An 11,251-nucleotide genomic window follows, 5' to 3' on the forward strand; every position below is an offset into this window, starting at 1 on the left:
CTTCTCAGATTCAAAGAGCCCAGTGAGGGGCGCCTAGGTGGCTCAGTCAGTTAAGTGTCTGACTCTTGATCTCAGCTCAGGTCATGATCTGATGGCTTGTGAGGTTGAGCCCTGCCCCGGGCTCTGCACTGACTGCATGCAGCCTGCTTGGGATTCTCTCTCCCTCACTCTTTGCCCCTTCCCTGCTCACACATGTGCTCACATGTGAGAGCCCCCAAATTAAAAATAAATCCATGTGAAGGGGCATCATTGTGAAATTTCAGAACAAAGAGAAGATCCTACAAGCTTCCAGAGAGAAAAACTAGATCACATATAAAAGAATTCAAATAGCTTCTCAATAGCCACACTGGAAATAAAAGGGCAGTGGAGAAATGCCCTGCAAATTATGAAAAAAAAAAAATTCCAACCTAGAAGAATTATTTCCAACTTAGAATTCTAGAGTCAGGGTGCCTGGGTGGCTCAGTTGGTTGAGCGTCCGACTTCGGCTCAGGTCATGATCTCATGGTCTGTGGGTTCAAGCCCTGTGTTGGGCTCTGTGCTGACAGCTTGGAGCCTGGAGCCTGCTTCCGATCCTGTGTCTCCCTCTCTCTCTGCCCCTCCCCTGCTGTCACTTTGTCTCACTCTGTCTCTCAAAAATAAATAAATGTAAAAAAAATAAAAAAAAAGAATTCTAGAGTCAGTTAACAATCAAGCAAATGTGAGGACAGGCACAATAAAGACATCTTTGGGCTCAAAACCTCCACCTCCCATGCATCCTTCTCAAGGAGGCTATTGGAAGTAAAGCAAGGAAGAGAAGGACACGGGATAAAGAAAATTAACTTCAACCCAGAGAAAAATTATGAGAAATATGGTGAAGGGAGATCCCAGAGTGACAGCTGTAGACCAGGTGATAGGGCAGGTGTATTTCCCAGGTTGGAGCAGTGTCATGCAAAAGGCAGGTGTGGTGATGAGCATGGCTATACCCTAGACTGTTGGACCATCTTTTTAACCTGATGAGGTTGCTGAAGCGCAAATTCCATTCCAACAAGGTATTAAACTAAAAAGAGGAAGACATTAAGGAAACAGGAAATCCAACCTAAAGAGAAACGCAAAAATAATTTAGGGATGGCAGCAAAGAGAAGTCAGTCCCAGGAATACAGCTATGCAGCAGACCTACAGACCAAAAACCAGCTCCTGTAGGAGAAAGCAGGTCCTCATGAAAGGTGGTTCCAATAGCGAAAGAAAGAAAGAAGAAAGAAAGAAAGAAAGAAAGAATGAATGAATTAAATTGCTTGATGTTGTTGACCTTGTAGAAAAACGTTCGGAGAGACTTTTGGAAGTTGTAGGGTTAATTGACAATTAAATGCAAAAAAGTTAAGTCAATGAAAAAGCAAGGCAATTATCCACTACAGATAAAACAAGAATTAAGAAAGGAAACATAATCGTAGTGCACTACAATGCTCATTGTGAATAATATTTGTCTAGGCAGACAATGTAAACAGCGACTATTGATCTAAAAACTGTAATCTACATGAGGAGAAGGAAGGACAGGAAACAGAGGGATGCGGACAGTGGTGTCCAAGAACGAGATTGAGATCCTCATCTACCACAATAGGAAGTCAGTGGATCGCATCTAGAATTGATGAAGTGAAAGATAGCATAAACTTGTTATTTAGAAACACAGGGATGAGGAAACCCAGGGAAACAGCAGTTGGCAGTGCTGGCCCCTGGGGTGGAACCATGTGGAATAGGACAGGTGGAACAAGGAATTTGTATTTTGTTCCAAATACGTTCGTTCAATTTGACGTTTGAAACTGTGTGCACTGCTAAAAAATTAATTTTAAAAATGGATGGATTTTTCCTAGCATCTTTTCTTCCACGTCTCCTCATGGCCTCTGAATGCTCCGGTGTCTTTTTCTGGCTGCCCTGGTCAAGGGGTAAGGCTTAGAAGATGACAATCCCACACACCCTTAAAAACTACCTCTTATTTTTCTACAGGTGTATGTTTCTTTTCTTTTTTTTTATTATATAGCATTTTATTTAAAGTTTTTTTTAATGTTTATTTGTTTTTGAGAGAGAGAGAGACAAAGAGAGAGGGGAAGGGCCAGAGAGAGAGGGAGACACAGAATCTGAAGCAGGCTCCAGGCTCCAAGCTGTCAGCACAGAGCCCGAAGCGGGGCTCGAACTCACAAATCGCGAGATCATGACCTGAGCTGAAGTTGGATGCTTAACCGACTGAGCCACCCAGACGCCCCTATAGCATTTTATTTTTTTTAAAAAACTTTATTTCAGGGGCGCCTGGGTGGCGCAGTCGGTTAAGCGTCCGACTTCAGCCAGGTCACGATCTCGCGGTCCGGGAGTTCGAGCCCCGCGTCAGGCTCTGGGCTGATGGCTCAGAGCCTGGAACCTGTTTCCGATTCTGTGTCTCTCTCTCTGCCCCTCCCCCGTTCATGCTCTGTCTCTCTCTGTCCCAAAAATAAATAAACGTTGAAAAAAAAAATTAAAAAAAAAAAAACAAAAAACTTTATTTCATAGAATACATTTTCACATTAGAGATTCCTACAGTGGAAGAATAACTATTACTTACAGTTTTATATTTGTAGAACATTAGGACAAGTAAAATAAACACATTTGAGGATTAAGTCCCAGTTCAGAATCTGTAATATTTTGATACATCTATAAGGGGACCTCTTCCCTACATGGAATTTTTCTACACTCAGAAGCTCTCCAGGCTCCTCCTCCCAAGTTTTAGAAATGAGCAGTATTTCCTAACTTTAAAGCTTCCCTAGGACATGTAACCATTAATAACTGGTATAACAGAGAGGGAAGTTTTCAAAAATTAAACACTGACTAATTTTCTGCAAAGCCTTTACTTGTGAATGAACAGTCTTTCCCTTTCACCATCATTCCCAGGACAAACATATATGTTTGATCAGGTATTGATAGTAATAAAGCTGAATTCCCTTTAAGAATTTGAAAAACTGGGGCGCCTGGGTGGCGCAGTCGGTTAAGCGTCCGACTTCAGCCAGGTCACGATCTCGCGGTCCGTGAGTTCGAGCCCCGTGTCAGGCTCTGGGCTGGTGGCTCAGAGCCTGGAGCCTGTTTCCGATTCTGTGTCTCCATCTCTCTCTGCCCCTCCTCCGTTCATGCTCTGTCTCTCTCTGTCCCCAAAAAAATAAACGTTGAAAAAAAAAAATTAAAAAAAAAAAAGAATTTGAAAAACTAACAGGCAAAAGCTCATATGCAATGTTTAGTTATGCTGAGTCTTGTAAGAAGCTGGGAGACAACCCCTATCAACTCACCAGAACAAGGAACTCAGTCCCCAAAATACTTGGATACAATTCCTCTCAAACCTTTTCCTCAAAGACAAAATTCTAAAAATAACAAGGCAATTAGGAGAAGAGGTTTTTCTCACCAATGGACTTACCAGTCATTTCCTCCTTATTGTGAGTTGAATGGTATGCAGGGCAGAGGCAAAAAGGTGTACATCAATTCTCGTGGTATTGAGTCAAAAAGGTCAGAGCTTCCACAGCATGGCAACAGCTTTTGCAGATGCCCACATCATGATAGTTGAAATAACACAGCCCAGCAAAGGTCAAAGCTGACAGGGCCAAAACGCCTGCCTTGGCAGTTTTCTGCAAAGCATCTCCAGGAACATAGTCAGTTAACCATTTATCCAAGGCCCCAGTGACTATGGAGCATGAGGGCTGCAGCCAAGAAGTAGTCCATCGCAGAGCTGGGATTCAAATAAGCAGCTAGAATTAGGCCCAGGAGCAAAATACTGACCACCCTCTCACCAGTCCAGTGGAGAGATACAGCCTTGGAACCAGCATGGTGGTTGGGTGACAGGTGAATGTGTTGTGTTCTACACTGTCCTGGGGTAGGTTGGTCTTGAGACATAAGCAGGTCTGAGCACTGGAATTCGGAGAAACGGAGCTTGGCCTCCTTGTGCACCACACAGGACACTCAGCCTCCAGAGATTCGCCATCTTTTATAGGTGTATGTTTCTTAAAGTGGGCTATTATTTCAAAGAACAGTGCCCTATGTAATTTTATATGGAAGAACGAAGAAAGTGATCGTGGCAAGAAAATTAGAACTGCAAATTCCTTAAATGCAAGTTCAACACTTTGCATTTATCAGCCATCTTAATTTCTCATGTCCCTAATTTCCTTTTTGACCTCTTGGGAAATCTTTAGTTTCCCCCCTTGCATTCCTGGACTGAAGTCCAGCTCTCAGGCAACTGATGGCTTCCCACATTTCGGGACCTGCTCTGGGGACTCTGTGGGGCCTAGGCTTCTGCTGACTTAAGCCCGTGTCTAGTTCTTTCTAACCGGCTCATCTTCCCTTTGAAAAACAAGGACATCCCCTCCCTTAGAGCAGTGTCCCGCTCACTGCCCAGAGCTTGGCACAGAATATAGTCTAGGATAATTAACTGAATGAATGAACTGCTTTTCTAACCTCAGAACAATCCTTAAACTGCTGTGAGAGCTGAAGGGATCCTAGTTGATCTAGTCCAACCACCTCATTTTGCAAAATCCCTGACAGGAGCCAGCATTTGTTCAGGTCACTTGGTGAGTTAGATACGGAAGTAGGTGTGCATACTCATATCCTCGGGCCACTGTAGCAAAGCACCAAGAAATGGGTGGCATTAAACAACAGGAATTTATTCTCTGATGGTTCTGGAGGCTAGAAGTACAGAATCAAGGTGTGGCCAGGGCCATGCTCCTTCCAAAGGCTCTGGGGGAGGGTCTTTCCTTACCTCTTCCAGCTTCTGGTGGCCCCAAGAGTTCCTTGGCTTGTGAAAGACTAGCTCCAATCTCTGCCTGTCTTCACGTGGCCATCTTCCCTCTGTGCTGGGCGTCTTCGCATGGTGTTCTCCCCGCCTATCTTCACATCTTCTTTGTATAAAAACACCAATTATATTGGATAAAAGGCCCACCCTACTCCAACATGACTTCATCTAACTACATCTGCAACAACCCTATTTCCAGATGAGGTCATATTCTGAGGTAGCAGGAGTTCAGACTTGAACGTAGCTTTGGGGAGGGGACCCATTACCACCCATAACAAGATGGAAAAAGGATTTTCTGTTTGCTAAACCTGGCCGGTTGGGTTGCCCACTTGTTTGCATGGTTGCCTTTCTGTCCCCTCCCCCCCACCCCCCCAGGCTGGACAGCCTGGCTCCACCCAGCTCCCACCCCATGAAGACAGCTTGTCCAGCTTGCTGGGAGGAATACTTTAATATTACTGTTTAATGTCAGTTTGCATATTAAAAGAGGCTCTTAAAAAACCATAGATTCCTTTGAGAGTGAAATAAATGGAATAAGTGATTAAATGAGAGACAGAATTTCAAACTCAGTGAAAGGAGTGGGGGGAGATATTAGAGAAAGTGTCCTTCCTGGAACCCCTCCATCGCACTTTGTGAGTTTCCGCCCTCTCCTCATGAGCTCAGATGTGAAGGCAGGCATTTGGGGATAGAAATGCTCGCCCTCATCCGAGAGGATAGATCTCCTCTTCTGCTTCCCATATGCCAGCACCCCCATATCCCGGGGCTCCAGCAGTGGCTGGGAGGTTGGGAAAGCAGGTGGCGACAGAACATTCCCATAATGCCTGCCTTTGTGCTGTCATCTGTGGTCTGTGCCTTTCTTGCCCACATCCAATGGCCTGTTCCTCTCCAGTTGCCACATTGACCTGACCCGGCTCATGATGACATGGAAACAGGAGCCCAGGGTCACGGGTCTCTTTCTTGCCATGGAAGAACAAGAATGATGGTCTCACCCATTTAGGATGACACAATCTTTTGGGCTGGAACGTGCTGTCTTTTCTTTTTTAAATTGAGACCACAGGCCTCTGTGGATAAGGACAGGCTGTCAGGTCACAATAGCCCTGTGGTGTTTATTTTAAAAGCCACGAGAATAAATCTGATTCATGCCTCTAATGATTCAGCCTTCCCCGTAATTGTGAGGGAGGAGAAATTTTTCTCTACTTCCCCTTCCTTGCTCCTCTTCTCCCTTTAGCTGTCCTAAGGTCCCACCAGTCCTTCTAAAAGCCATATCTCATGCCTATGTGTTAACTGGTGTCATCCCTCCAAGGAGGCTTTGCACTATTAAAGAGCAAAGCAGAAAGAGGGACACAGAAGTACCAAGCACCTTTTGTGCAAAGAAGGCAATCTGGGGGGAGTGGGAGGGCTTCCAGTTAGTTCACCGCTAACTCTGCTCAGAACTGATGTAGACAGTGGGCTTTGGTGTTGGGGGCCCAGGCTGCTAGCTAGAGGAGGGCCTAGAGATGGAGGCCCAGGGGCTGACAAGAGCCATGGGGAGCCCAGGGCCCAGGGGCTAGCCACATGGACGAGACCTAGGGAAACCATTATGTTCTTCCACCAAAACAAATTTCAAAGGCAGTGATAAGACAGAAAAGCTGGGTAATGACATGCCTGAGCTTCCTTTCATCTAAGCATCTGGATTCTCTTGAAAGCATTAATTACGTCTTCCTCCCTCTGGATAGAGAAAGAACCCTATGGTTGTCACCGTGGAAGGACATCTCAGCTCCCTGGGAAAGAGGAGAGCAATGGACTGAAGCCAGGAGATGGGGTTCCAGCCTTGGCCTGTCAGCATGTGGTTCTCAGGCAAATTCCTTGACTGGAGTCTTAGTTTCATTATGCTACAAATGGGAGAAAGAGTAATAATACTAGTAATGATTATAGTAACCTCTGTGAAACACTTCTGTGGAGCTGGGTATTGTGTGAGAGCTGCACCTGCCTTATCTCAGGAGGCTGGTACCACCATGGAACCCATTTTGCAGATGAGAACATCAAGTCCTGGAGAGAATGAATGGCTTTGGCGGTAAGTAGAGATGTTGGTGGGTGAACACAGGTCAGCTGAGGGCAAAGCAAGGGCTGATAGGCTGATATGAAAATCTAATGAGACAGTACGTGGCAGAGTGCTCAAGCAGGTTCCACATTGCATGGTAACAAGTGAGTGTCAGGACCAGAGTTCCAGGCTGGGGCTGCCATCCCACCTTCCACCCCAGGCTATAGGCTATTGTATCTCTGGGTCCAACTTTCTCAGGGATGGTGCTTGTGCAAGACTTAGATCTCCAGTGGCTTGATTCTGTGGGAGGAACAGCATAGAATGTTCTAGATTAAAACGTTTTGTTCCTTTCAAAACCCCCACATGGCTTCTGAATCCTTTAGTCCAGGAAAGCCAAACCATTCTAGCCTTAATCAATTCTGCACAAGCAATTGTCATAGTGAGATGATAATTGAAAAAAGACTACTCTCTGTGTTACTTTGTACCCCTTCCCAAAGCTTGAGCAACATTGTTAGATGGAGGAAAAAAAACCTGGGGTAGGATATGAAGTGTCTTTTCCCCTTTTGGTGTTGAAAAGATGGCTGATTTTGTAATTAATGGTGTGCACTCTAAATTAGTGACATCAGGGTTCCATAGCATTCGCCTGAGTGCAGGTGAATAACCAGCCAGGAGAAAAGTCCCCATGGCCTGTCACGCCCTCCAAGAGCCTTTTCTCGATTGTCCCCCCCCCAACTCCTCCCCCTACAAGTTTGCTGGGCACGGTGCTGGGTGCTGCAGTTGCGGGGCGGGGGTGGGGGGGGGGAGGATGGGGAGACCCCCGCTGCAGGTGGAGAGCCCTAGTAGTCCACACTTGGCCAGTATTGACAGACGGGTGGAAGTATTGACAGAAGAGGTGAAGGGTACGCTAGGCAGGCATAGGAACACGGGATGCTGGGACACAGGATGGTGTCCCAGAGTCCAGCAGGTGAGGCTTGCGGCACGCTTAGGTCCAGATCCAAAAGGTATCCTGGTAAGTCTCGTGAAATAGGTGGCGTGGCCTACTGGAGTGGGCGGTCCTTGAAGGCGCTGAAGCAAGGATGTGAACGGAGGGAGCGGAGTCCTGTGTGGGCGGGCGCCCTCTGGCGGCTGTGGGGCAGTGCAGCGAGGCAGGGAGGAGGGGGCTGCTTCCCCAAGCCTGGGAGACAGAAGGCAACGCACTGGCGACCCAGACGCATGTGTTCTTTTTAATCCTTGTCCAGCATTCTGCAAGAGAAGCTGCTGCCTATTGAATCATCCGTGTAGTTAGTGAGAATCTAAGACACGAAACAAGATTTCCTCAAAAGTAAGTTGTTTCATGATTGCTGTAAGGGTCCCAGCACAAACTGGAACAGAGGAATCATTCGTCAATGGATTGTTAGATCCTTTTATTTTATTCTTATTTTTATTTATTGGGGGGGAGGAGATTGTTAAATCCTTTAAAAAAATTTTTTTAATGTTTATTTATTTTGAGAGAGAGGGAGACACAGAATTGGAAGCAGCTCCAGGCTCTGGGCTGTCAGCACAGAGCCCACTAGGGGCTGGAACTCACCAGCCATGAGATCATGACCTGAGCTGAAGACTGAGCCACCCAGGCGCCCCTGTTAAATCCTTTTTAAAAGTATTGCTGCTGCTGTTCTTCACTTAGGGGTTCACTTGGTGACGGTAATGACAACAGCAAACACTTAGAGAACATTTACTACATGTCCTGCTGTGCTCTAGGAACTTTCAACAGGTCAGTGTGTTAATGTCTGCAACGACCTGTTATCTCCCATTTGTTGGTGAGGACATTAAATAAGCAGTTTGGCTCTGGAGCCCCCTCTCGGCTGCTGATCTGCTGTCTCATCACTTGACATGTCCAACGTGCCCAGCATTTAGTGGCACTGAGCTGCAGAGGGTTCTTTAACCAGAAGATACACGTAAGAGCTTTGTGTACATGTGTATTTTTTGGGAGAGAGGGTCTTTGCTTTAGGCACTTTCTTGGTCTCAATCACTGAGTGGCAGTGTGACTTTGGGCAGGTGGCAGCCCCTCTTTGCCTCAGTTTCCTCATCTGTAGAATGAAGGAGGGGTGGTAAGCCCTGTGATCTCCATGACTTCTTGCAGTTCTGATATCTGCTGCTCTGAGTTAGTCTGAGAGATATCTGAGCCCCAGGGACCATGCATGGTCCAAGTGCTCTGCTGGGCCCTGGGTTACAGGGGAGTAAGACCAGCCTGTGCCTCCAAGAAGCTTGTGTTCCCCCACAGGGAAACAGCCATTAGGTCCAGTCTCCCTCCCTGACAGCTGGGGCCGGGAGAGGAAAGTTGGATGGGATAGCATCCTGGCTGACCATGAAGGCAGAGCCTCTCTTGGAACAGTGGTGGCACAGAGCTGAGAGTGCGGGACTCCTGTGCCCCAGGCTGCTGTGAGTGGAGTCCTACTCGTGAGGCCAGTGGGCTTCCTACTTAAGCCCTCAGGACAAAGATTCTGCCGTCTCTGCCTGACTCTGAGTTGTGATCTACCAGTGAGCACGGCCTCACTTCCTCCTGTCAGGTTTTCAGTATTAGCTCTTTCTCCAGAATCCAGTGTCATTTTAGGATCTTCTCATCCATCAGCCTGAGCCACCTGCCCCACCCTCACGGTGACGCCTGAGCTCGTCATGACCCCAGGTTCAGACTCTGCCCTTCCCGTGTTCATCCATCGGCCCCCACTGGCCCTCCCTCACCCTCACAGAGCCCATTAGCCAGCAGGCCCCTCTGCTTCCCTCCCTGTTCAGTCTCTCTGCCCTTCACCTCTCAGTGCCATCTTGACAACAAACGAGATGCCTCTGGCCCCTGCTCAGTTTAATTCCCTGCCAGGCCAACCACCACGGCAGTTCCCCCGACTCTACGGGTCCCGGGCTTTTCGGGCAGCCACAAGACAGCAGCACGGGCACTGCACAGTCAGTGCCCACCAGCTGCCTGCCAGGCGGTGGTAGGGGTTTGTCTTGTGGGCACGCCCCCCCCCCACGTACCCCTCAACGGTCTCTGCTCTCGGCACACCTCTAGCCTCCCTTCCGGGTCCCCCTGACTCCCGGCAGACAACCTCGCCTCCTGCTTCAGAAGGAACCAATAACCGGTCACCCCAAAGAAACTCACTCACAGTTCTGTAGCCACACTGCCCAGCCATCTGCACCTCACCCTTCACATGTCCCTTCTCTGCAGGGGCTCCAGTTGTAGTTTTTCTTAACGCAATACATTTATTTAACATTATCTGCAACGTGATTAAAAGGATGGCATGTGGTAGGCATTCTTCTGGGACTTACCTTTTTCACTTACTATGCATCGCTAAGACTCTTCCATTTGGTTGCATGTTACTGCAATTCATTTGTATGAATTGCTCTGAAATGTTCTGTGTGGGAAAAGGCCACAAAGGAATGATAAAAAATGGGATTCAGGATGGTGGTCACTTTCAGTGGGGGGTGGCCAAGGGCAGGATGGGGAAGGAATACATAGTAAGTTATTGTCAATAGGCTAGTTCTTATGTAGGATGATAATATCACAACTGTTTCCTATAATATTAATGTTAGTAAATAAATATCTCAGATATGTACCTAAGATGAGGATGTGCTATGAACTAAGACATGCAATTATTACTGTTATATATAATCTTGTTATAAAGTATATTAATCATAATCCTTATATATGCTCTTATGTGTATGCATGTATACATAATGTGTAATATATAATACACAGCATGTATTATGTACTATATACTAATAAAATACGTTAGTATATATACCATTGTTATGTATTATATAATAATATACTTTATTATTTTATGACATATTTAATCTTTAATAAAATAAAAAATATATTATCATATATGGTAATAAATTAAAACACTCATACTCCTTACCCCCCATACTGCTCCAGCTGTCACTGTTCTTTTTCCTTCCTTTTCAGAATCACATCGCCATCCTCCCTGTCTTCATTTGCCTATCTCGAACCTTCCTTCTCTTCTGACCCGCGTCATCCCTCTGAAGCAGGTCTTGCCAAGGTCACCGATGGCCTCCGTGTCACTGAATTCGATAGGCACTTTCAGGCTGCCTGTCAGCAGCTGCTGCCACTGTTGACGACTCCCACTTTCTCAGCACACTCTTGCCCTGGACCCCACGGACCACACTCTTTCGTTTCCCTCCTACCATGCTGGCTGCTCCTTCTCAGTCTCCTTTACCAGATCACCCTTCTCCCCCATGTCTTAGAGTCTCCTCAAAACTTCATTTAAGGCTCTTTTCTTACTCTCTCCCTTCATCCATTTCCTCACTTCATCATCCTCATCTGTCCCCCAAGCCGGGTCATTGGCCATTGGTGACATGTCCAGCCAGACATCTCTTTTGAGCTCTAGATTCAAACGTCTGACAACTTGGATGTCTCGGAGCTCTGCAACGTAGTGTGCCAAAACAAAGCTCACGCCCTCCTCCAGCCGGAT

The 11,251-nt window shown here is 46.7% G+C and overlaps 1 pseudogene; it reads right to left on the bottom strand.

Annotated features, from left to right (window-relative positions):
• Window positions 1–3,496: 3,496 nt before the first annotated feature.
• LOC115510695 lies at window positions 3,497–3,967 on the bottom strand (annotated as a pseudogene).
• Between the last annotated feature and the right edge of the window lie 7,284 nt (window positions 3,968–11,251).

This window comes from Lynx canadensis, chromosome A3 (genome assembly GCF_007474595.2).
Source record: "Lynx canadensis isolate LIC74 chromosome A3, mLynCan4.pri.v2, whole genome shotgun sequence".
Taxonomy (NCBI): domain Eukaryota; kingdom Metazoa; phylum Chordata; class Mammalia; order Carnivora; family Felidae; genus Lynx; species Lynx canadensis.